This window comes from Vombatus ursinus, unplaced genomic scaffold (assembly GCF_900497805.2).
Source record: "Vombatus ursinus unplaced genomic scaffold, bare-nosed wombat genome assembly UNPS02014772.1, whole genome shotgun sequence".
NCBI lineage: Eukaryota > Metazoa > Chordata > Mammalia > Diprotodontia > Vombatidae > Vombatus > Vombatus ursinus.
In genome coordinates, this window is record NW_020954550.1 from 16,330,080 (window position 1) to 16,355,629 (window position 25,550).

General features: G+C 36.9%; 1 protein-coding gene and 1 pseudogene across 6 annotated transcripts in view; one reads left to right on the plus strand and one right to left on the minus strand.

Annotated features, from left to right (window-relative positions):
• Positions 1 to 25,550, plus strand: part of PDE4D (phosphodiesterase 4D) — a 1,859,629-nt gene that overhangs the window by 568,345 nt on the left and 1,265,734 nt on the right. The gene's annotated exons all lie outside the window — the stretch shown is intronic.
• LOC114044251 lies at positions 291 to 689 on the minus strand (annotated as a pseudogene).

A 25,550-nucleotide genomic window follows, 5' to 3' on the forward strand; every position in this document is an offset into this window, starting at 1 on the left:
ACACACACACACACACACACATATATATACACACACACACACATGCATGCATACATACACAGCCAGAGCCATGTACTAGACTTGTGTTTCACCCCACAAAGCCTCAGGGAGACACATAAAGTCACATTTGTCCTTGTGTTAGTACCACTAGTGCCTCTTGTTTGTCACCTAAACTTTGGGTGTTTATATGGCTCTCATTGTTCTTTTTCCTTCATTCTCTTTTTTTACATAATTTATTTATTCTCTGATGAAAAATTATCTTCCTGGATAAACATCATCCATAGTGCCTTTTATTCCTTCTTTTTGCCAGCACCAACATTTGCTTTTGCAGTACCCCTGACTTTCTTCATTCTGTTCTTGCATTCCTTTTGCTGTTTTCTTGATGTCTTTTTCTTCTCACACAGGTCATGCCTTGCAAGCCTGTGCTTTGGTTTATTTTTCTTTTCATAGTCATGGGAGTCATAAATCATGCCAAAGCCTGTTGTTTTGCCACCACCAAAATGAGTTCTGAATCCAAAGACAAAAATGATGTCTGGAGTTGTCTTGTGTATCTTGGCCAGTTTTTCTTGAATTTCAGTCTTGGGCACTGTGACCTTTCCAGGATGAAGGACATCTATAACTGTCTGTTTATGCCAAAGAAGTCTGTTTGTCATGAACTTTCTGGTTCTGATGGTTACGGTGTCATTCATGGTGGCGTCCAGCTCCTCGAGCCGCAGGAGAGGGAAAGGTTTGTCCTTCATTCTCAAAGAAGACCAATGCCATCGTGAAGGTGATGTCTTGACTTGCATATGAATTGGATATGAGTGGGATAAAGCTGCACAAAGTCATCAGCTTCATTCTCTCCTCCAGAGTCATCAAAGTCCAGTGGCAAGACAAAGTTCAAGATGACTGGGGATGGCCTGGAGATAGTGGGTGACCTTGGCCTTTCTGAATTAAGGTTTTTTCTCAGGTCTCAGTTTGTCTGAGGCCACACCTATTCAATGACTCAGGGTTAGGTAAGACTGGGTACTTGTATATTGCCTTTCTGTAAGCTACCTTACTGCAAGGCCAAAAGGAGTTTTGCTCCTTTACAGGGATAATGAGGTGTAGTGAGTAGATAGGGCACTGTCTTTGGTATCAAGAAGATTTAGGCCTCTTCTACCTCAAATGTTTACTAGCTGTACTCCATTGTCCTGAGCCTCAGTGGCCTCATCAATAAAATAAGGATAATAATAGCACCTCCTTCACAGGTTGTTGTAAGGGTCACGTGTAAAATGTTTTTCAAGCAGTATGGTTAAGTGAAAAAAGAATTGACTTTTAGAGTCAGAGAACTTGGGTTCACATCCTACCTTTGATGCTTCCTTCCTCTGTGGTATTGGGCAAATCATAGCAATTTCTTGGGGCTTCATCTGCAAAATGAGGGAGTTAAACTAGCTGGTGTCTGAGATTCTTTCCAGCCCTAAATATATGATCCTCAAAGTGCTTTATGAAGATGAAGTTCTATTATACTATGTTGCAATTATGTCTAATGCCATAGTGGACATTTCTTTTAAATTTGCACTCATCTGCTATTCCTGATGAACCTTACATACCCCAGTAATATGATCACTTGAGCAGATTTATTTTTCTGTGTTTGGTGCTTCTAAATCACAGAAAGCTGCTAATTCCACTTCATCCTTTGTCCAGTGATTTGCTGAGTTTTGTCATGGAGGGGCAGCAAGCATTCCCAGAAATTTAGAAGGTTAATGTTCCTACATATGCTTGCTTGATTCACCTGAGTTGGGTCTAAGGAAAACATAAGGTGCCTACATTGCTGAGTGAACCATTATCCCAAGTGGCCTTTGGGACATTTACTTGTCTCACTAACTCAGCATGTCAACAGAAGATTAAAAACAAATACCACCCCCACGCCCCAACACTTTATGTTTGGGCATTCACCAACAAACCCACAGAGCTAGCAATTGAGAAAGAGCCTCATGGTCTATCTCAGAACCCTCTCCAAATGAATAAAATCTTCAGAACCTTGTGGAATAGCGTTGCCCTTGGGTAAGAGTCATCAGTCCATCAGTGTTTCCAAATCAGTGTGATCAAAGATTCATTTTAGTATTTGATTAATGCAAAGATCTAGTCCTATCACTTAACCCTCAGTGATTCAAAACCCTTAGTGATTGCCAATTGCCTACCACATAAAATACACACGTCTTAGCTCAGCTTTCACATTCTGATCCCCATCCATTTTTCTAGCCTTGTTTTTACACTGTTCTCCCTTAGGCACACAAAATGGTAGCCAACTTGGATGATTCACCTTTCACCATTTTTTTTCTCACTTTCCCCCGTGTAAGGAATAGACTCCCTCTACACTTCCACTTTAAAAAAAATATTCCTATATCAAGACATAGCCTCAGGTGTCACCTCCTCGATGAAAACCTCCTGATTGGCCCGGATTGAAAATATTCTTTCCTTCCTAGACCCTTCCAAGGCATTTACTCGTTTTATACTATGTATTGTTTATATATTATAACATGTAATGTTAACATGTATTTTGTGTATATATCCTAATTTCTTCCCCTACGTATAATGGAATGAGAGTTTGTTAAGGGCAGTGATTGTGTAATTTTTCATCTTTGAGATCCTCCACTAGAATGTGGGCCTCAGTCCAACTTCTGACCCATAATAGTAATATGAACCAAGGCAAGGCATTCACTTCTCTGTATCTAGGGTAACTCTCTAAGACTGTGTAAGAGAGCCGGTATTTATTTGCATTGATATGAGTTTACTTGCTAGGAATTCCATATTCCAATGAAATCACAAGTTTGGGCCAAAAAGAAAGATCTCTAGGCTTGAGAAGCTGTTTGTTGTAATGGCTAGAGAATTGTGGACTTGGGTTCAAGTCCTATCTCTAACACATACTGTGTATAGTGATAGGCAAATCATTTAACTTTTCAGTATCTCCGTTAAATATCTTAGACTAAAAGTTATAGAACAATTCCCAAGCTGCTTTGTTAGAGAGATATTCCTCACAGGGAGTTCCCTGTATCAGTGAAATCCTATGTCTAGAACCTCACTTCAAAAAAAAAAAAATCCTTAGGCTCAGACCTGTTCTCCCTCTTTGTGCCTGGTGAGAATTAATGTCTGTAAAGTTTAATTGAGGGTTGGAATTTGTTGCAAAAAATTGGAAACTAATTTGAACCTGGGGAGTCTAATATTTCTTAAATCTTAACCAAAGTTCTCTTTGAATGGTAGAAATGATCTGGCTTCTTGAAGGCTATACCAATAGATCCTAAGCTCTGATAAATCCTAGCAAGCTGAGAAAATTTCAAACGCTCATTGTCAGTCACTTTAAGAGAATCCTTGCTCATCACCAGGAGGTTTAGTCACCAGGTGATGCATATTTGGCGAGTAACTCATGAATTTGCTGTAATGTACTCTGGTGGGAGAAACACCTGTGCTGGGGGAGGGGGAATCACAGATTTTTTAATAGTATTGAAGGAGAAAGAAGGAACCGCCATTTTAAAACATATATTTTCCCCAGGTGCAGCTGTTATGCCAAAGAGCAAAGAGTGGGCTGATAAGGAGGCTGGAATAGAAGGAGATGCAAGAACCAGACATTTCCTTATTAACTAATGGTCCGGAAGCCATGTAATTAAATATCATAAAAGCTACCAATTCCCTTTTTTTGCTCCCCGTGGAAACATCACAATTGCCAGAGTCATAAGAACCCAAGGTTTCAGCCTCAGCCAGCACATTTCTAGTCTCATTAAAAGCCTGTATTAGTGTTCAGTGACTTGTAAAAGTAAACTTCCTTCCAGATAGGCTTATGTGCCTGGGCCATGAAGTAAATTCAAATGAATACACTTAGGGTGATGGAAGAGGATTTAGAATTGTCCTTGCCCCTCACATATGTTCTTGTTTATTTTGAATACACCACAGTCACAAAGCAAACCATTCTTCATAAAATGCAAAAACATGTATACATATACATACATACATACATATATATATGCATGTACACACACACATACATGCATAGAGAACATGGAGAGACAAAGAGACAGAAAGAGAAACAGAGACAGAGACAGAAGAAAAAATGTGCTGTTTATCCAATGATTCCCAATGTGAAGAACCAAATTTAATAGTAACCATTTTTAAAACCCTATAAAAAGATGTTTTATTTCATGTGCTTAGAATAGTGCCTGACACATAGTAGGCACTTAATAAATATTTGACTATGTGCAACATTTCCTAAATGCCAGCCTTTACAACTTTTGTAAATCTTGTTTTCCATAACAAATGGCAGAGCCAGTCCATCAAAAAAAAAAAAATAGTTCTGTACTGCAAGAAGAGGTAGCTATTTCTAAGAGGCATGATTTCTGTCCTGAACCTCAAGTTCTGTTTTGTGGATCAAATCTTAATTTAGAAACATTAATGGTAGTTGAGTAGGACCTGTACATCTTTTATTCACTCCCAGATTGCTAAGGACATTGTGTATTGATGTTTTATAAACTGTCACATTGACTGTTCTTTATCACTCATTTTTCAACATCATTTTTCAAAAGCTTCAGGGCAATGCTAGAAGACACACCCTTCTATTTTTTCTCTATTTACTCTCTTTATTGCTGAGATGTTATGAAATACCCTCCCACCCACCCACCCTTGCATAAGCCAAGAGTAAGGCATGCTGGCCTGTATCAGTGAGCACTTACATATGGGGAAGAAATTTTGTTTTCCTGCTCTGCTTTATTCCTTGTGGAAACCAAAGAGAAACAGAACAGAATGAGGATAAGGAGACAAGCACAATGGCATGTTTATTATGTTGGTTCCTCTGTGCTGCCTCAAAGCTGGCATTTCTACCTAGTCAATATGTATTTGGAGAGGATTCTTCCAGGCAACAATGAAGCTGAGAACATGTGTGATGTAACAGATAGGCCATTTTTCTGGATGAAGACCTCAGAAAATCTTGGGGTCAAGAAAAGGATCATACGATTTAAATCACAGATACCTTAGAGATGATTTAGTCCTGCCCTTTCCTTTTTCCTTTCACAGAGATGAAACAACTAGAATAAAAAGAAGTGGTTCACCTTGCTGTATATAGACTTGTAATTTGCAAATTACCAAAAATGTATTTCCCTTTGAGATGTTTATGTATTTAATTTATTTGCTATTACTAGCTATTTATATGCTGTTACTAGCATTTGTATAACTATGGTTCATAATAATTGACGAGAGATCCTTGCACCACCCCTGTATTTATTGTGAAAGCTTACCTTTCTGAAAGTTGTTTTGTTGAGTGTTGCTTGAATCTGATCATAGGATTATAGATTTCAGACCAGTCTTTAGAGGGCACATAGTCCAATCCCCTTGTTTAACAAATGAAACCCAGAAATAATCAGGTTTTAAGTGACAGAGCCACAGCCTATAATTCCGAACTCAGCTCCAGGGCATTATAGCCTTGTAGGAGAGCCAAAATCTTGTAGAAATTCATGTATGTATGTATGTATGTGTGTGCACATATATGTATATGCATACATGCATGCACATACATACTCACATGCATACCACATATATGTATTGTGGGTATGTATATATGTATATAGCCATTGTGAGTCACTTTCTAACAAATTTTTAGCTTCTACCTCTTGTGTAATTGATGAAAATGCTCTGCTGGAGGAAATGGGAGAAGTCCATAACTTGCTTCATTCTCGTAATTGTTTCTTTTGGGGAATGTTAGTTCTTGCCCTCACTCCCTGGTGCCCAAAGCTTTAGCTAGCAATGATGATGACTGTATTTATGCAGCAGTTAGAGTCACTGCAAACCATTTTCTTTATAAACCATTTGCTGTCCTTACAATACCTTTTGATCCATTTTTTCAGACCATTATGATATTTTCCATTCTTATGGAAAATTCCCTTTATTGTAAAAGCTTTTAAGCAAGTCCTTCAAGGCTTGATAACTTTTGCTACCTTATGGGAATGCAGACATACTGGTTCATAAAATGTCCTCATTTAGTACTTTTGTTGTCAGGATATCCTGATTTCTGGTTCATAAATACTCTAAGTTCACAGATTACACCATTATACAGTTGAATGGTGCTCCAGTGTAACTAACTTAACCATGAGGCTTCCTGGTTCATTAGGTCCCTGAAACAATAGTCATTTGAGCTAAGAGTCTAAAATTGTGTCCATTATATTCATCATTTAAAATACCAGGTATGGGATATTTTGAAGTTGCTATTAAAATGAAATTATGAAGATGTTTAAATTATGGAGTTATTTGGTGATTTTTAATAAATAAGAAGAATGAACTATCACAAACGCCATTATTAGTATTGCTTTAATATCCTGCTGGGAGGAAAGGAAAGGTGCTGAGCACATACTGGTCAGGTATGATGTCTCATGTATTTATACAAAGGGAAAAAAGTATTTTCATTGGGAAATCTGTGTGTTAGTGACTAACAAATAATTCTGTCTATAGTAACAGTACATCTGGATTGTGAAATATTGAACAATCTTAAAGGCCAATATAATACCTTTGGGGGTTATATATTATTTTTAAAAATAAACAAGGTACAGAAATGTCTGTATTCTCTTGTGCCAGTGAACTAAAATTCTGCATGGCCCAGTTAAGTGACAGTTACAAAAAGTCCATCAAGTTTCAAAGGGGCATAAGGGAACTGATATGACTTGGAGCTTGCAAAAATGTGCACCTGACAGAGGGTAGCCAAGATGGTGGAACAGAGAAAGTACTCAGCTGAGTTTTCCCAACATTCCACTCCAAATAACTTTAAAATAACGCCTCAAATAAAATTCTGGAATGGCAGAGCTAACAAAAGGTCAGAGTGAGACATTCTTCCAGCCCAACACAACATAGGAGGTCAGAAAGAGCCATCTGTGTATACAGGGAAAGAGGCTGACCCAAAACCCATGCGGGTGAAACAGCGGTGGTGGGACTAGGTGATGGGGACAGAAACAGTACCAGCTGCAGGAGTTCTAAAGCCAGAGACCATAAGGGAACCTAGAAACTTATCAGAAAGAAATTACAGGGGAATCCTGTATTAGCACTGGACACAGGATCAAATGCTGTTTGGCAACTCCATTGCCTACACAGACAATTCTCACTTTATATAAATTTTCATTATGCAAATTTGACTTTACCTAAAGAATTCTGGAAGAAATCCACATTGAAAAAAGAAAAAAAAATAACCTACATTAACTTTGCTGTACACCATTGTGCTCTCTTTTTGCTCTTTCTCCTCAGCTCAGAGCTCCCAGGCTTCCTATCCCATCAAGAAAAAACAAACAAACAAACAAAAAACCCTCCAAGTGAAAGCAGAAGAGAGTGTGCAGCTGCTGCTGATCAGGAGTTGACTTGAGACCTCTGGTGAGGAGAGAGATCTTTACCCCACTCTACTCACCTAACTGTGTACCAAGATAAGGTCAAAATGGATAAATGATTTAGATATAAAATGTGATATCATAAATAAATTGGAGGAGAAACAAAAATATACCTGTTAAATCTATGGATAAGGGAAAAGTTTATAACCGAACTAGAGAAAGAGGATCATAGAATGTAAAATGGACCATTTTGATTACATGAAATGAAAAAGCTTTTGCACAAATAAAACTAATTCAGCCAAAATTAGAAGGAAAACAGAAAACTGGGGAAAATTTTACCCCAAGTTTCTCTAATAAAAGCCTCATTTCTCAAATACTACATAAACAACTGAGCCAAATTTATTTTTAAAAAATGAACCATTCCCCAACTGATAAATGGTCAAAGGACATAAACAGGCAGTTTTCAGAAGAAGAAATCAAAGCTATCTATAGTCTTATGAAAAAAATGCTCTAAATCACTACTGATTAGAAAAGTGCAAATTAAAACAACTCTGAGATACTACTTCACTCCTATCAGATTGGCTAGAGTTACAGAAAAGGAGAATGACAAATATTGGAGGGGATGTGGAAAAATTAGGCCACTAATGCACTTTTGGTGGTGGTGTGAAGTAGTCCAACCATTCTGGAGAACAATCAGAAACTGTGCCCAAAGACTTTGACCCAAGCAATGCCACTACTACATCTTTTTTCCAAAGAAATCAAAGAAAAGGGGAAAAAACCTGTTTGTACAAAAATCTTTAGAAGAGCTCTTTTTGTTGTGGTAAAATATTGGAAACAGAGGAGATGCTCATCAATTGAGGAACAGCTGAATAAGCTGTGGCATATGATTGTCATTATATGTATGCATATATACCCATATATGCATATATAAACATATACATATGCATATATATCTATATCTGTATAATGCTATAAGAAATGATGAACAGGATAGTTTCAGGAAAACCTGAGAAGACTTAGATAAATTTATGCAAAGTGAAGCAAGCAGAACCAGGAGAATATTGTACATAGTAACAACTATATTTTACAATGATCAGCTGTGAATGACTGAGCTACTCTGATCAAGACAATGACCCAAGACAATTCCAAAAGATCCATGATGAAAAGTGCTATCCACCTCCAGGGAGAGAAAACTGATGATCTCTGAATGCAGATTGAAACACACCTTCTTTTTGCTCTATTTTTATTATTTTATTTTGTTTGTTTTTTCTTTTGAAACATGGTTAAAATGGAAATATGCTTTACATTAGATAAACAATATCAAATTATTTGCCTTCTCAAGGAGGGGGAAGGGAGGGAGAGAATTAGGAATTTAAATTTTTTTTTAAATGAATAATGATATGGGCCTAGAGTCAGATAGTGTATTTGTCATCTGAAGAACAGCCTTGACAGGTTTGAAGAAGCTACTGACTTAATACCAGTCATTAGGGAACAACGTTTTATTTCTTTTTTTCTTTTAGCCAGAACAATCCATGAGAATGGTCTGTCCAGGTACAGAAAAATTGCAGTGTGTGGAGAAAGCCCTCAGTCTTAAATCCCTAAAATGTTGAAATAGTATTAACATGAATTAGTAAAAGTAGAATTCCATGTGGATTAAAGAGCATCTCTGATCACCTTTTCAGAGTGAGACTGAGGCAGGTAATATGAACGCTAAAGCCAGCCAAATATATGTGTTGACATCAGTGCTTGTAGGGAATGAAACTAAGCCTACCTTTTGGGCTATATCCAGAGGTTTTTCCATTCATCCTAACAGTTTGGTCTTATCCCATTCATTCATTCATTTTATAAACTCATTTTATGTGCACTATGTATCCATATGAATGAAATCACTTGGGTCCCTACATTCTCCAGTTGCATAAACATGCCCTTGGTGATCACAAGGATAATAGAGCATTTGGATTTATTTGTGCTGCATCACTGGAACAGTACCACATTAAATGAAGCATGAGGTTTGTCTCTGAGCACCAGCTTGTTGCTTTTAGCTGTAACACAGAGGTGTATCTAAAATAAATACACAAGGACCCTGAGTCCCTTGATATTTTTTAAGACTGGGCTGGGTCCACGTACATATAGAAAAGTTAATGACTGTCTACTTTGGAGATATTTCTTTTCTTCAGACTAATATTTCAGTCAGTAGTGCTACCTTTTCCTCCCCTGGCTGTCCCCAGAGGTAAGTGACCTGGTGTGCATCAAATCCATTGCTGTTTGGCATGTTACGCTGGAATTCTTATTCGCCAGTAGGGTCACTTTGCACTGAGACATCTATTAGAAGAATCGGAGCAATGCTGAACTAACAAATTGTAGGGCAGTTAAAGTGAGGGTGTGTGCTTCACACTTAGCATGCAAGTATTTTGTTTTTGAGAAAATGCCAGATGAAAAAGAGATAATGTGGATTTGAAAACACAATTTCTTTGGTAAAAACAAGGTGAAATCTCATGACTCTTATACTCTATGTACTCTAATATATCAGACATTGTGTTTCTTGTATTAATGTATTTACCACATAACAGATTATTGTTATACAATGTGTAATATCTTCATTAAGTCAACAGGCATTTATTAAGCATTTACTATGTACCAGACACAGTTATAAGGGCTAATGATACAAGGAAAGACAAAAGCAGTCCCCGTCTTCAAGAAACTCATATTCTAATGGGGGGAGACACCATACAAGTAATTATATGCTTTTAAGATACAGACTGTAGAAATAGAATAACTGTAATAAAACAGTAGAAATAGCATCACATGTGTGCCCAGAATATCTGGATGCAATGTCTCCCTTCTGTCGTTTAACTTCTCTGCTTCTCACATTTCTCAATTGTAAATGATAGAAAATATCCACATCATCTGAGAATTGTGATTTCATGTATCTGAAGACACTGTAAGCTGGAACATTATAGAAATTATTATTTTCATTATTTTATTAAATTAACAGATAATTCAGAAAATCCCCCTGCAGTATATAATTCAAATGAAATGATCTTCTAAGACAAGTTAATTCCTTCCTTCAGACCCTCTCTTTGAAAATCCCTCCCTTTGAAGTGTTAATGCACTTCAAATTGATATCGAGGTACCTAAGGAGACATTATCTCTAGTTATATTGCTATTATAACAAATTGGCAATAGACATTTATCAAGTACCTGCTAAGTTTGGTGTTAAAGATGCCATCCAGGAAATGAGTGATTGGAAAGAGAAGTGGACCAGTCCTAGAGTGAGATCAAGGGATAACAAATTGATGGCTAGCCTTTGGGCTGCACTTTCACCTTTGAAATTTTAAATGGCCTCAGTGAAGACCTTCAGCATTGTTTAAGTTTGTTCTTTAATTCAATCTCATCTCCAAAAATCTACACTGAGACTTTTCTTCTTTGACTTAGGAAAGTAGGAAATTGTGATGCTCACCAGCATAGACTATTACAGATGACATTGGGTAAGAGAAAAAGAATAAACTGAAATTATGTTCAAGTAAATTAAGTAATGGTCATGAAATACATCCTAATTGAATAAGGAAAAAGTTTGGCAATATTTTGGGGTTCTTTTGGGCAAATTATAGAAATATGATTATTACACAAAATGAGAGAAAATGTTGATATTTTTCTAATTAGTATGAACCATATTGGTATCAAAGCTAGATTATTTCAGGTTTCAAAATTAAGATAATGACAGTTGTGCAGCTCAGTGAGTAGAGTGATTAACCTGGAGTTGCGAAACCTGAGTTCAAGTCTTGCCTTAGACACTTAATAGCTGTGTGATTCTGAGCCAGTCATTTAACCTCTATCTGCCTCAGTTTCTTTATCTGTATGAAAGGGATAATAATAGCACCCATCTTTCAGGGTAGTTGTGGGGATCAAGTAAGATAATATTTATAAAGGGGTTTTCCAAGCTTAAAGTTGGAAGACTTTATCTATAGGATAAACTTTATCTATCTTTATTTCTCTATAGGGATACCTATAGATAATGGATAGCATATAGATGGATATAGAAATATCTATAGATAGAATATAGATGGACATAGATAGAAATATATAAACCTTATAGATAAAGTCTGCCAACTTTAAGTTTGGCAAAGCACTCCATATATATTATCTTATTTGATCCACCTATTTTCCATATAGATGGATATAAATAGATATAGATATAAATATACTAGCTATATTGGCCTGAATTTTCCAATTTAACTCTCTATAGAGATATGCTGTGATATAGTGGCAAGGGTGCTTAACTCATGACTGGAAAGATCTGAGTTTGAATCCTATCTGGTATAATTAATAGTTTTGTGGCTATCAACAATTCACTTGACCTTGCTGAGCCTTAGTTTCCTAATTTGTAAAATAGAGTTAGTAATACTCTCAATTCCATCAGCAGAGATGACGTGCAAAGGGCTTTCCAAATCTCAAAGTTCTATGTCAGCGCCACACATTGTTCCAATTAAATGAGCATTTGCCAAAACTCTACCTCCCTTTGAGTTATCCATATGTAACTTCAAAGTTTTAAAACATGCAATAGATTTACCAGATGATGACTGAGTAAAATGGCTTGGTGGGGAAAGGGAGAAGTGGAGATAACCCTTTTAAAAGCATGATGCAAGAGTATAGTTGTTTGGGCAAAGTAGAATGAACACTGAGTTAAGGAGTCAGAGGACTTTGGTTAATTTTCTAGCTCTGCATCTTGTGACCTTGAGCAAATCATTTAGCTGCTCTGAGCCTCAGTTTCCCCTTCTGTACAATGAGGAAGTTGAAGTAGGAGATTTCTGCAGTCCCTTCTAGTTCTAAATCTACAATCCTGTGACATATGGGACCATGACCTGAGTTTGCATCCCAGTTCTCCTAGCTTCTACCTGTGATAACCTTGCACAAGTTACTTAACCCAAATGGTGCTCAATTCCTTCATTGGTAAAAAAAAAAAAACAAAAATAACAATAATGATGACCTAGATGAGTTCTATGGTCTCTTCAAACTTTTATTCATAATTCTTTTTTTTTAGGCAATTGGGGTTAAGTGACTTGTCCAGGGTCACACAGCTAGTAAGTGTCAAGTGTTTGGTCTGAGGTCGAATTTGAACTCAGGTCCTCCTGACTTCAGGGCCGGTGCTCTATTCACTGTGCCACCTAGCTGCCACTTTTATTCATAATTCTATGTAACCTATATTCCTGGGCACATTTCTGCACAGAGTTGAAAAACAAAGTACTAAAAATCATGAGGACAGATAGTGTTGGAAACAATGAGGCTACCATCTTAGGGGATATTGGATGAGGGTAGATTCCATCAGAATAATATAATTTCTTTTAACTTTTTTTCTTTTTTCCCCACTTAATAATATTTTAGTTTTTCAAATTACATGTAAAGATAATTTTCAACATTCACTTATTTAAAATTTTGAGTTGGAATTTTTTTCTCCCTTCCCCAAGATGGCAAGCAATCTGATACAGGCTATACATGTAAAATCATATTAAACATATTTCCATATTAGTCATTTTGTATAAGAAAAATAAGAACAAAAGGGTAAAACCATGATAAAGAAAAAAGAGAGAGAAAATAGTATGCTTTGATCTGCATTCAGACTCCATAGTTCTTTCTCTGGATGTGGATAGCATTTTCCATCATGAGTCTTTTGGAATTGTCTTAAATCTTTGCATTGCTGAGAAAAGCTAAGTCTTTTATTAAAGCTGATCATTGCACAATGTTGCTATTACTGTGTACAACATTCCCCTGGTTCTGCTCACTTCACTCAGCATCAGTTCATGTAAATCTTTCCAGATTTTTCTGAAATCCATCTGCTCATCATTTGTTTTAACACAATAGTATTCCATTACATTAATATACCACAACTTGTTCAGTTGTTCCCCAATTGATGGGCATCCCTTCAATTTCCAATTATTTGCCACCACAGAAAGAACTGCTATAAATATTTTTGTACATGTGGGTCCTTTTCCCTTTTTTATGATTTCTTTGGGATATAGACCTAGTAGTAGTATTGCTGGATCAAATGATATACACAGTTTTATAGGCCTTTGGGCATAGTTCCTAATTGCTCTGCAGAATGGTTGGATCTTTTGCCAACTCCACCAATGATGCATTAATGTTCCACTTTTCCCACATCTTCTCCAATATTTATCATTTTCCTGTTTTGTCATGTTAGCTAATCTGACAGGTGTGAGGTGGTACCTCAGTTGTTCTGATTTGCATTTCTCTAATCAATAATGATTTAGAGTGTTTTTTCACATGAGTATAAATAGTTTTAATGTCTTTATCTGAAAACTCTGTTATATCCTTTGAACATTTATCAATTGGGGAATGACTTGTATTCTTATAAATTTGACTCAGTTCTCTACATATTTTAGAAACAAGGTCTTTATCAGAAACACTGGAAATATAAAAAAAAGTTTCCTATCTTTCTGCTTTCCTTATAATCTTGGTTGTCTTAGCTTTGTTTGTGCAAAAAAACCTTTTTTTAATTTAATCAAAATTATCCATTTTCCACTTAATAATGTTCTCTATCTCTTGTTTGGTCATAAATTCTTCCTTTCTCCATAGATCTGACAGGTAAACTATTCCTTTCTCTCCTAATTTGTTTATGGTACCCTTTATATCTAAATCATGTACCATTTTTACCTTATCTTGGTATCTTGAAAGATGTTGGTCTATGCCTAATTTCTGCCATACTCTTCAGAATAATATAATTTATTTGTCTTCAAGGTCTGGAAGCTGTGCCTTGAAAAGCTGTCTATCTTAAACTTTTATATAAAATAAAAAAATTCCAAGTTACTTTAAATGGTTTTTGTGGCAGTATTTATTATTCTTAATACTGTGTTTATTTTGTGGACCTATGCTCAGGTACAAGGTTAAATGACCCTCCAGTGGCAGTTAGACTCCTATCTATTAGCTGAGTAGATTTTAACCCTACTGAAGGGGAGATTTGGGGAGATGGTAGGCAGAGTTGGGAAAGCAGGAAAGTTGCTTTATATTCTAGGCAGACTGTAATACTCATCTAGATCAGGCTTCATTATTTGATCCTCATAAAGTGGGAAATTTACAAACTACAGATGGTCCAGAGGAGAACAGCAATGATACTGGGAGGTTTAGGAAGTAGTCCCTATGAGGCAACAAGAATTAGGTTTGTTTGGCAGAGAGAGAGAGAGAGATTGAGAAGCCTATATGAAGACAGTACAGGGGATCCCTACTTTTAGAATCAGTGACTTTCTGAAGACTATATCTATCAGGTGAAATCCTGATGACATTGTATACATGTGGGCTTTGTTTCCTCAGACATAAACAGAATCAGTCAAATAAGTCAGTTGTTTATTAGACTTCACTGAATGATGCAAATAACAAAACAGGAAGCAGCAAAGAAGGGTGGATGAGAAGAGTTAAGGCATAATAATAGTCTTCCAGGGTCATTAGATTTCTTCTGTCTTCGCTGATACCAAGACAAAAATCTATGTCTTTAAATGCAATTGGCTGGGTTGAGGCTGGCTTTTAGAAAGATCTTTCTGATTGTCAAGTATATGAGATAGTAGTGGGTCTATGTCTAGCTGACCAAATAGGTTTGCTAATTTGATGTTATCCCTTCTTAAAAAAAAGTCAGATTCAAATGACAATGAAATCCAAATAAAGCAAGAGGAGTGGGTAGAGTCAAGACAAGTTGACACGGGCTTTGGAGGATGCAATAAGAAAGGGTGTAATTTTTCTCAGGTGTTAGAATCCCACTAAACACCAGGAGTCAGAATCTTTACTCTGAAAGATACTCATGATCAGTGGAGGTCAGGCAAAGAGACGAGCAAGCAAGTCCTCAGGGCCAGGAGGGAGGAGAAGCAATTGAGGAAAGAAAGGAGAAAATCAACACGTGGTTTTTTGGAAGGCACAAGAAAGCATTCTATAGTCTATTGTGTTGTGTTTTTTTTTCTTCCTCTCTCATTTTGGCTCCTAATAATTATCTCTTGGAAGCTTAAAACCTGAAATCGATCTCTGTAATGAAAGGCTGCTGTTCTTTCACAGGTGCACACTGGGCTCTCATCTCAGGGTTATTCAGCCTTGTGCTATAGTTCTACTCATTATTATTATTTGGTTGTGGTGGGGAGGGTGAGGCTTGGAAAGCATATTAGACATTTGAAGTCTCTAAGCTGGGAAACGTCATTTTGCCCACATTGTTAATGTCAGAGTTTTGTTTAAAACTTGGTTTGAGAATCTTAGTATACACATTATAGTTTAACCTTTTCTTAATGACTCATGGCTGTGATTAGGGGAAAGAGCATATTCAGAGACTCAGATGGATGTATAATTTCATCAATTTGGATATTCCCTCTTATAAAGAAGATCACAATTCCTCCCCTGCCTGCCCATACCCTGTGGCTCTTGTCCATGTCCTCCCATATATTCAATATAGAGAAACCTCCCCCTACCCGATATGTTGAAGACCTACCTTGCTTTCTCCTGATATCTTGAGGAGCACTCTGGATGTTCACCTGGCATCTCAGTTGTCATGTCATGTCACCCTCATTCCATTCCAGTTTGTCTTCTAATCAGTTCTCAAGGAGCTCTTCCTAAAGTTCAGGTCTGGTCGTGTCATCCCCCTATTAAATAAACTACAGCGGCACCTGCTTACCTCCAGGATCAAATATAAAATCCGCTGGATTTTAAAGTCCTTCATAACCTGGAGCTTTTTGAACTTTCTAGTCCTCTTACATCTTTTTCCTCCTTACATCTTCAACAATCTAATGACACCGGCTTCTTTGCTGTTCCCACACTGGACACTCCATCCCTTAACTCTGGGCATTTTCACTGGTTGAACTCCATGCCTGGAATTCTCTCCCTCTTCACCTCTATCTCTTGCTTCCCTGGTTTCCTTCAAACTCCAGTGAAAATCTTACTTTCTGCAATAAAACTCTGCTCAACTCCCATAATAGTTTCCAGTTCTTGGACATCAAAAAAATCTGCTATGAATATTTTGTACATAAAGTACAGATAAATTTCATTGTTATTTTTTTCTATAAAATAATTGTTTGGTAGCTTAATTAATATGACATGAATAATAAAGTTGAGTAACATTTTCATTTTTATTATATTGGTTCTGTCTACCCATAAGTAATCAATATTTCCAAATATTTAGGCTTGTCTTTATTATCATAAAGATTTTCTTGCAGTTGTCTTCAGGGAGGACCTGAATGTATCTTTTAGGGTAAACTCCCAAATACTTTTTAAATTCTATAGTTATTTAAAATGGAATTTCTCTTATCTCTCTTACTATTGGGCTTTATCAGTAATATACAGAAATGCTAATTATTTATGTGGATTTATTTAATACCCTGCAATTTTGGTGAAGTTATTGTTTCAATTATTTTTTAAGTTGGCTCTCTAGGGTTCTTTAAATACACTATCATATCATCTGCAATAAGCAATAATTTTGTTTCTTCTTCATGCTTTTCCCCTCATTTTTGTTTTCTATAACACTAGAATCTTAATTTGGGATCCATGAACACCCAAGGGGTCCAGGTAATAGATTCCTGGGGGTCCATGAGTATGAATGAGGAAAATATATATTTATTTTCACCAGCCTTTTCTTTACTTGGTAATCCAATGTGTTTTATTTTTACCATTTAAAAACATTATTTGGAGAAGGAGCCCATAGGCTTCACCAGACTTCAGAAGCCCTACTCTCTAGGTTGTCCATCTAGCTGCATAGCATAGTCTGGACATTCTTCCTCCACTTGATATTTCATCAGAAGTTGTCAAGCTAAACACTTTTGAGCGGCTTAGGGTCCCTTCTAGCGAGCTCTTCAATATTTCAGGCTTTGATGTAACTGCAACAATGTCATCCACACACACAAAACCATCAGGAGGATCTTTGGCCCAGAAAATCCATTTGCAACTTGAATTCTGCACTGGATTGCCTCTGTTACAGTGGCAAAGACATTCGATAACCCTATGTCTCTTTCCTCTGCCTGGTTTGATATTGATTAATCATTAAATAAATATTAAATAGGGTCATTTCTGTTGTCTTATATTTAAGGAATTTCAAATGATTTTGATGCATAAGTGGGAAACACCTTGTTGAAAGAGAACCTTTTAGCAGTGTTATCCTCTACTATATTAAATGTTTTGTTCATGATCATCAAGCAATAAGCACAGTGAGATCTTATATTCTGTACAACTTTCTGTAGTGAAATGGTAAAGATGGGGCCTGTTGTAGAATATCACTGACAAAAGTCTGTTTGTTCCCCACATCCTAATCAAGGTTGCCTTCAATTTGTATGAAAATGAATCTCATAAAGATTTTATGTAGATGGGAAAGTGGACATATGGATCAATGATTGTTGATGTTTTCTGAGTTGCCTTTTTTCCCCCAATATTAATATGACATAGGATTATTTCCAGGCCCCTTGTGTCATCTATAGCATGGATCTCCACTATATACACTTGCTACACTCTGACTGCTTTTCTGAGCTTTATTCTAATTAGGGTCATTTCCTCTCCCTGTGAAACATCTGGCACTAAGGCATTAGAGTACATGGGTAGTGGCTTCTCTGTCTTTCATAGGGAAAACCATGTATCAGTTTGTAGAGCAGTAGAATAGTGTCAAAGGAGAACTAGTTTTAGAATCCAAACATACAAATTCAATTCCAAACTCTGACACTTGTTGCTTGAATATCCCTAGAAAATACACTTGAGCTCCCTAAAACTCACCTAAGTTACTCACTTGTAAAAAAGAGAAAATACTGCTTACATCACAGGGTAGTTATTAGGAGAATCATTTTTTTTAACTTTGAAGTGCTATAGAAATATGAGTTGTCATTATAATAAAAAACATTTTTATTATAATATTTTCCATAAAAGTCTTACTCCAATGCCTCATCATAAATTGGAAGTGAGCCCATGTTTTCGAAGGCCATTCCAGCAAAGTGTCAACTTTGGTAGGTTCAACCATGTTGGAAAGGCTTTGAGTATGGCTTCAGGAATAAAAGAAATCATTTTTCCTGAGAACCAGCCTAGTTATTCATGGGAGAGTGTATATCACCAATGGACTGGCCATTGAGTGATGATGAATGAGAACAAATTTAAAGGACTCTAAACCTCCTATTTCTGCAATGATATGGGTAGAATAGCAGCAGTAAAGGGGGCAAAGGGTGCTAAGAACACAGTTTTAACCCATCTAAAACCTTTTGTTTGACTCTTGTATGTCAAATGTGAGATTCATGCCTAATAACTAATGAATGGAAATGTTGCTGGAGAAGCTAAATCAGATCAATCTTGACATTCTTGCTATAACCAAAACCAGAAGAAAGAAATTACAGCTAAGGGGAAGATTGGCTCACGGTATTCCTTGGAGAGGCAAAGAAAGGAGTTAGCGGAGTGTGATATTATATGCTCCAAACTTAGGAGAAATATTATTTCATGATACATTTGGCCATCACATATTGCAGTACTGATTATGGCTATTTTCAAAAAGACCACCATGAAAATAGTTTTAGCTTCATAAATTGCTAAGGGAAAAAAGTGGCATAGAAATTCTATGAAGAAATTGAAAATATCTTCCTATATACTCAGAGTATACCACTGCTAGCACTGCAATGGCAGGAGAAAGAGAGGGTAACCTCAACCATGTTGGGTAAACCACTGGGTGGGTTAATTTTGGGGAAGACATAGAAAGGAGTTGCCCAGGATGGATGTGCATGACTGAGTTTCAATCTGTATTCCTAAAGGGAATTCTAATTTTTTAAAATTATTGATCAGTTTGAGTTTGAATGCTGTTATATATTCTGTCCTAAGGTGCTATTAATGTGTCCGAGGCTGTTTTCTCCACGCATTAAAAGGCCTATATTTTTCCACATCTCAAGTTCTTTGCATTTTTATTTGTTTTTAGCTTTTCTCCCTCTGCCCTTGATATCAAGTTGTCAACAGGCATTTGTTACTGTTGCTATCACTGCACCCATCTCAAGCTGCCACCTCTCCCCCAGTTTCTAATCTGATACTTGTGATTTACTGTAGACTGGGAAATCAGATAAACAAGCTTGTTACACAAGTTACTAAGTAAGTGAACTGAGAATCAGGTGCTCTCACTTTAGCAGACAGCTTTGTAGCATTGATTTTGGCTGATGCATTTGACAATCCAGGGGCCATTGAGGTTCACTTTCTCATTCCTGGCCATGTTCCAGATTGTTGAAGTTGCCTGATAAGTGACTTTCAGATAAATGTACTGTAAAGTTTCATTGCTTCTATAAAATAGATGTAGTCCACATCCCCCTTCCCCACCCCCAAAGTAGTCAACAGTGGCTTCAGAATCTTTTTGTACTAGTAAGGTCCTAAACAAGGTTAGACAAAAAGATGAACATAATAGCTTTATTTTCCTTATATGCCACTTTTTTCCCTGGAGAATTAAAGTTGTTACTGAGTCATTTGCAGTTGTTTCTGATTCTTCATGATCCCACCTGGGGTCCTCTTGGCAAAGTTACTGGAGTGGTTTGTCATTTCCTTTTCCATCTCCTTTTACAGATGAGGAAACTGAAGTAGATAGGGTTAAGTGACTTGCTAAAGGTCACACTAGTTAAGTGTCCAAGGCTGGATTTGAACCTAAGAAGATGAGTCTTCCCGACTCCAGGGCTGACATTCTATCCACTGCACCATCTAGACACTCCAAAGGACTCAAAGTACTTTGGCATGTTTATCTTGGTCTCATGGATTTTTTCCTTCTTTTTGTGGTTAGTATGGAACATAATTTTTATGGGGAGGGGTTTTCCCTTCCCCTAAGGTGACATGTCAAATAAAGAGTTATTTTATTTATCATATTATCATCATCATCATCATCATCATCATCTAATATTATGTATTACTATATAATACATATTATTATTATCATATCATATATTATTTACCTCTAGTCATTACTGATCTATTCAGTTTCTTTTTCCTTTCAAAGATATGCTAGCCAGTGTTGTTGCAGAACTATGGGCTCCAGATGTTTGAGTTGGGAAGGAAGTGGCTTCTTGTGCGTGGAGGCAGCTGTGGACACCACCTGGAAAATTATCATCTGATCAGGGGAATCATCTGGGACTTTCTGATTTGAGGGGTTGTTTTCATGGTTACCATGGAAAGAGGGGGAATGGAAAGGAACGGACTGTTGTGAAAAACTATTCTTCAGGCTGCTTCCATGCATCCTGTAGTACTTACTGTTTGTACCTCTAAGGTGTTACATCCTACACCACCCTGCATTGCAGTTCTCTGTGTACCTGGCTTATCTTCCCTACTAGATGTTAATCTCCAGGAAGTCAGGGACATTATTGCATGTATCTTTCTCTTCTATGTATTGCTGAACTCAGAGTAGGTGTGTAATAAACATTTATTAAAGGAAGCAACATGGACATTCCTCATATCAAAGGGGTTTCCTCCTGTTCTTTTAAATAAGGATCTCAATTCTGCTGACCTTTGATTTTCTTTTTTTCAAAAACAAGCTGTAAGATTTGAGAAGGGGGTGGAGCTTTATAAAAAAGAGAAACTCCATGTTCAAGTCCAACTGCAAATCATTTTGCTTTTTTTATGACTGTAAACTATAATTCTAAATATCTGAGAGAGTATTAACCTGACTGGACAAATGGATGTTATCGGAAAATTGCTTTTTTGTTTTTCAAGTTGCAATTCTCAGTGCTATGCTAAAGGTCCTTCAGAGAAGATTTTTCATGAATATAGGCTCAAGGATTCTAACTGTAAAGAGCGTTAAATCTTGTCCAGCTCCTTCCTTTTATATACGACAAAACCAAGGCCCAGAGAACTAAAATGATTTGACTAAGGTTGCAGAAGTTGGTAGGAAATGTCAGAGCAAAGAAAGATTTGAACTTGTCCTATGTATTTATTACTGTATGGCCTATTCTGACCATTACTTTATTTATTATTATTTTTGTTTGGAAGCAATTGGGGTTAAGTGACTTGCCCAGGTTCACAGAGCTAGTTAAGTGTCTGAGGTCAAATTTGAACTCAGGTCCCCCTGACTCCAGGAGTGGTACTCTATCCACTGCACTACCTAGCAGCCCCATTATTACCTATTTTTAAAATAAAAGCTAAATAGAAATATATTTAAGCATAGCTTGTCAAAAAAATTTCTTTTTGAAAGAATATAACAACAGAAATAATGCATATTCTGAACAATGGGTTTCTTCCCATCTCTTGTACCTGTTCTCACGTGGTTCATTGATCCTCTGCTAGTAATGCCTATTAAAATGAGTAGCTATTTATAAACTCAAGGATCACCATTTTTTATTTTTATTTTTGTAAAAGGTGGCATGACAGCAAAACAGCAATTATTTTTATAATGTTGCTCTTTAATATTAGTCCAGTATGGCCTACTGGTCTGAATATAAAGCTGACATTTATTAAACAATTGACTTCAGATAATGTCCAAACACAAGAAATTGTCCATTCAGAATGCTTCTTGCCTCCTATATAGTTTAGATGCACACAACAGGTACCTGAGGCAATGCTTTCAGAAAGAAGTATTTGTCATCATATAGGTTTAAGGTCCTATAGCAGTTTAGGGGTTATGGGAAGCATAGATCCTAGAGTCAGGACTGCCTTGTTTAAAAAATGAGTAAGTATTCTTTTATTGCTCCCCTAAAGTCACACCTGAGATGCAACATGACATAGTAGACAGAGTGCTGAACTTTGAAACCATTAAACATACATTCAGGTCCTTCCTCTGACATTTACAAGCTCTATGACCACAGACAAGATGGTCAAGCTCTCTGAAGCTCAGATGACTGCATAAGACTTGGCCACTAGATTCTAGATGAGCTATATTCTGTTAATGTCCCATCAGTGAAACCACAGATCTATCTGATCTAATCAAGATGGCATTACGTTGTTGTTCAGTCTTTTCAGTTGTGTCTGACTCTTTATAACTCCATTTGGAATTTTCTTGGAGATACTGTAGTGGTTTGACATTTCTTTCTTTCACTTATCTTACAGATGAGGAACTGAGGCAAGTAGGGTTAAGTGACTTGCCCAGGGTCACAAAGCTCAAGTGTTTGAGGCCAGATATAGCATCCATTTTGTGTAAAGCAAATACATCTTTAAGTTGTTCTAAGAAATGGAAGATGAGGAAAAAGAACAATCTTTTTATTTTGTTTTAGCTTTACAATACTCAAATGTTGTCATGGAAGAGTTGTAGTGCTGACTGTCTTTCCATTATGAGAACTCACTTTGTGTCTTTCTTTGAAAGGACTGTCTTTAGAAACACATTTTAGCAGTTCTCAAGTTGATTTCATGCTGTCTTCCTCCTGGAAATCACTCGAGAGTATAGAAACCATTTTCTATGAATGAGTGACTTTGTGCACATCATCATCATTTTGGATATACTGTTTTGCAGTGACAGTCCTGAGATTCACAACAAAAGTGATTAGGATTTTAGGAAAGTGAAGTCGTTCTCAGGGGGCTGTTATAATTTACCTTCGAAGAAGTGTTTTTCTTCTTCATTCTATTTCTGCTTATGTGAGACACCCTTCAGAGCAGCACTATCTTGACAAGATGTAAAATCAACCAGCCAATCAGAAAGAGCAAAGGTGAATAGATGACTTTGCTGCTGATTATAATCACGAGAAGCAGCACTTTTGATCAATCTATGAACAGAAGGGAGCAATTACCATTTTAGCTCAAAATGCCCCAATCAGATTTCCTTTTCAGAATTTTTAACAACGTCTTCATAGAATGCCTTTGAACTTTCAATATTATAAATCTGGCTATTCTATGGACTCAGGCATACTGAGGGTTAAATCATAATTCATGCAATAATGACGTGTAGTGCTTCTCTTTCATCATAATACAGAAAACCTATAAAAAGTATTGACCTTGTCCCTGACACCAGCATTATTATATTATTTCTCAACTAAGCTATAGCCTGATTTAACAACTAGAAAATGTTTCTTGTGGGTTAGTCAGGTTTGTGATTTTAAGGTGCAGAGACAATGCCATGCACTGAGTTAATATAACTCAAGGATTTATTGAATAATATGCAAATCACATGGATGTATTTCTACAAGAATGGCACAAGACATGTGTGCTCCACTTTGCTGCCATCTTGTGTTTTCACTTTAGTCTGGTTCATTCATTCATTCAGTTGGGTCAGTTACTAAGTATTTACTAAGTGCCTAATATGTGCTAGGTACTGTGCTAAGCACTGGGGACACAAAGAAAGGCAAAAAAAAATCCCCACTCTTAAGGAGTTCACAGAAAACATTAAAACAACTATGTACAAACAAGAAATTAGAGATAATCAAATAAGAAAAATGGCTAGCACAGATTATGAAAAGCTTCCTGGTAGATTTTAGTTGAGACTTGAAGGAAACTAGAGAAGCCAAGAGATGGAGAAGAGTGGGAAGAGAATTACACAAATGGAGGAAAACCAATTATAAAAAAAAACCTCTATATTTGGGAGATGGAGAGTCCTGTGTGAGGAACAGTAAAGAAGCTAGTGTCCCTTGATCCCAGGATACACGAAGTGTTCATGAAAATGAAGCCTCACTTATTGCTGGAACTGTTGCAAATGATTCTGATGGTTCTGAATGGCCCACAGGTATTAGCACTTGCACCATTGTTAGTTTCTTAAAGGAAGTTAGAGCCTTTTACAAATTCATTAGTCTAGAGTAGGCAAACTTCAGATACATGTGAATGTTCTCATTATCTTTAGCAAAATGTCAGAAAATCATGCAATAAGACTAGCAAAAATGTTGGATTGACCAGAAGATGTTTGTCATCTGATGCAATCAATTGACAAGTTCAGAGGCTCTATCAGGGGAATGGGTCATATAGTACCTTGACCCACAGTGACTACTGACCCAAAGAAGATGGAAGCTCTCATCAGTCTGGGAATCCAAAAGATCTTTAAGAATTGAATCTTTTTCTTAGATTTGGTACCTACTTTCAAAAACTGATGAAGAGCCAGGCCATTTTTGCTAAGCCTCACCATGATTTTCCTAAGCTGTTGTATTTGTGTCACAGTCCTCGTGGCCAAATTTTATGCCTGTTTTAAGGTCGAAGTAAATTTTAGTTTTTTACATGACTAATTTCTCTATTCCAGTCCTTATTCATCTCTGAACTCCTATAGAACTTCAGAGTTGGCACCAGGGCAGAGTAGCGGGACAAAGGGGATAGTGAGTAGGTCTCCAAACTGGGAAGATGTGGTTTTAAGTCTTGCCTCTGATACATACTGACTTTGTGAACTTGGGCAAGTCACTTAACTACTCCATTCTTCAGGCAACTATCTAAGGGTAGAAGTTTCAGTCAAAGTGCCAAAATAAATTAGTAGAGGGAGTTTGCTCACCTGGAAATTCCCAATGCCAGTGAAATGAAAGGTTCATATCTAATCTATTTCCTCCCAGCACTTAATCACGTATTTTTGCATTACTGGCTAATTTTCCACATCTTATGCTTTTGTCTCCATCTAGTTTGTAAGTCCCCTGTGTTCCTGAATCCTGTCTTTTGTATCTCCCACAGCACCCAGCAGAATATTGAACAAAGTCTAGTACCACTTGAAGATAGCTATTTCTTCCCAAGACGATGCTTCTGACAGCGGGGTTAGATGAAACTGTGAAGCTAAAACTAATTTAGTAGAAGCTGGAAGGCAGGGCTAGACTTATACTGAGCCATTGTACTATGTGAAGACCAACACAAAGCCAAATATCATAAATTGTCTTCTATTCTGTGATGAATTAAATTGAATTAAATTAAACTGAATTAAAAATAAAAACTCCCAGTTCTCCCAGAAGCGCTCTTTTGCATGCTTCTAGACAATGTCTCTTCACTAGTTCTGTGATGTTACTGCTATCTGCTTTTTGGGATCTGATTCCTACCACATGTCCCTTAAATTTGCTCTGTTAGTACCATTAACCCTAGTTATCAGATATAACCTTAAGTACATTTAACCTGATGTTTTTTATCATTTAGTGTACAAGCATTTATTATGCACTTAGTATTATCATTACTATTGTTATACATTTACTATACTGCATGTAGGTGGTGCAATAGATAGAGTGTTGGGCTTGGAGTCAGCAAGATTCACCTTCCTGAGTTCAAATTTGACCTCAGACACCTACTAGCTGTCTGACCCTGGGCACATCCTTCCTTCCATCCTTCCATCCATCCTTCCTTCCTTCCTTCCTTCCTTCCTTCCTTCCTTCCTTCCTTCCTTCCTTCCTTCCTTCCTTC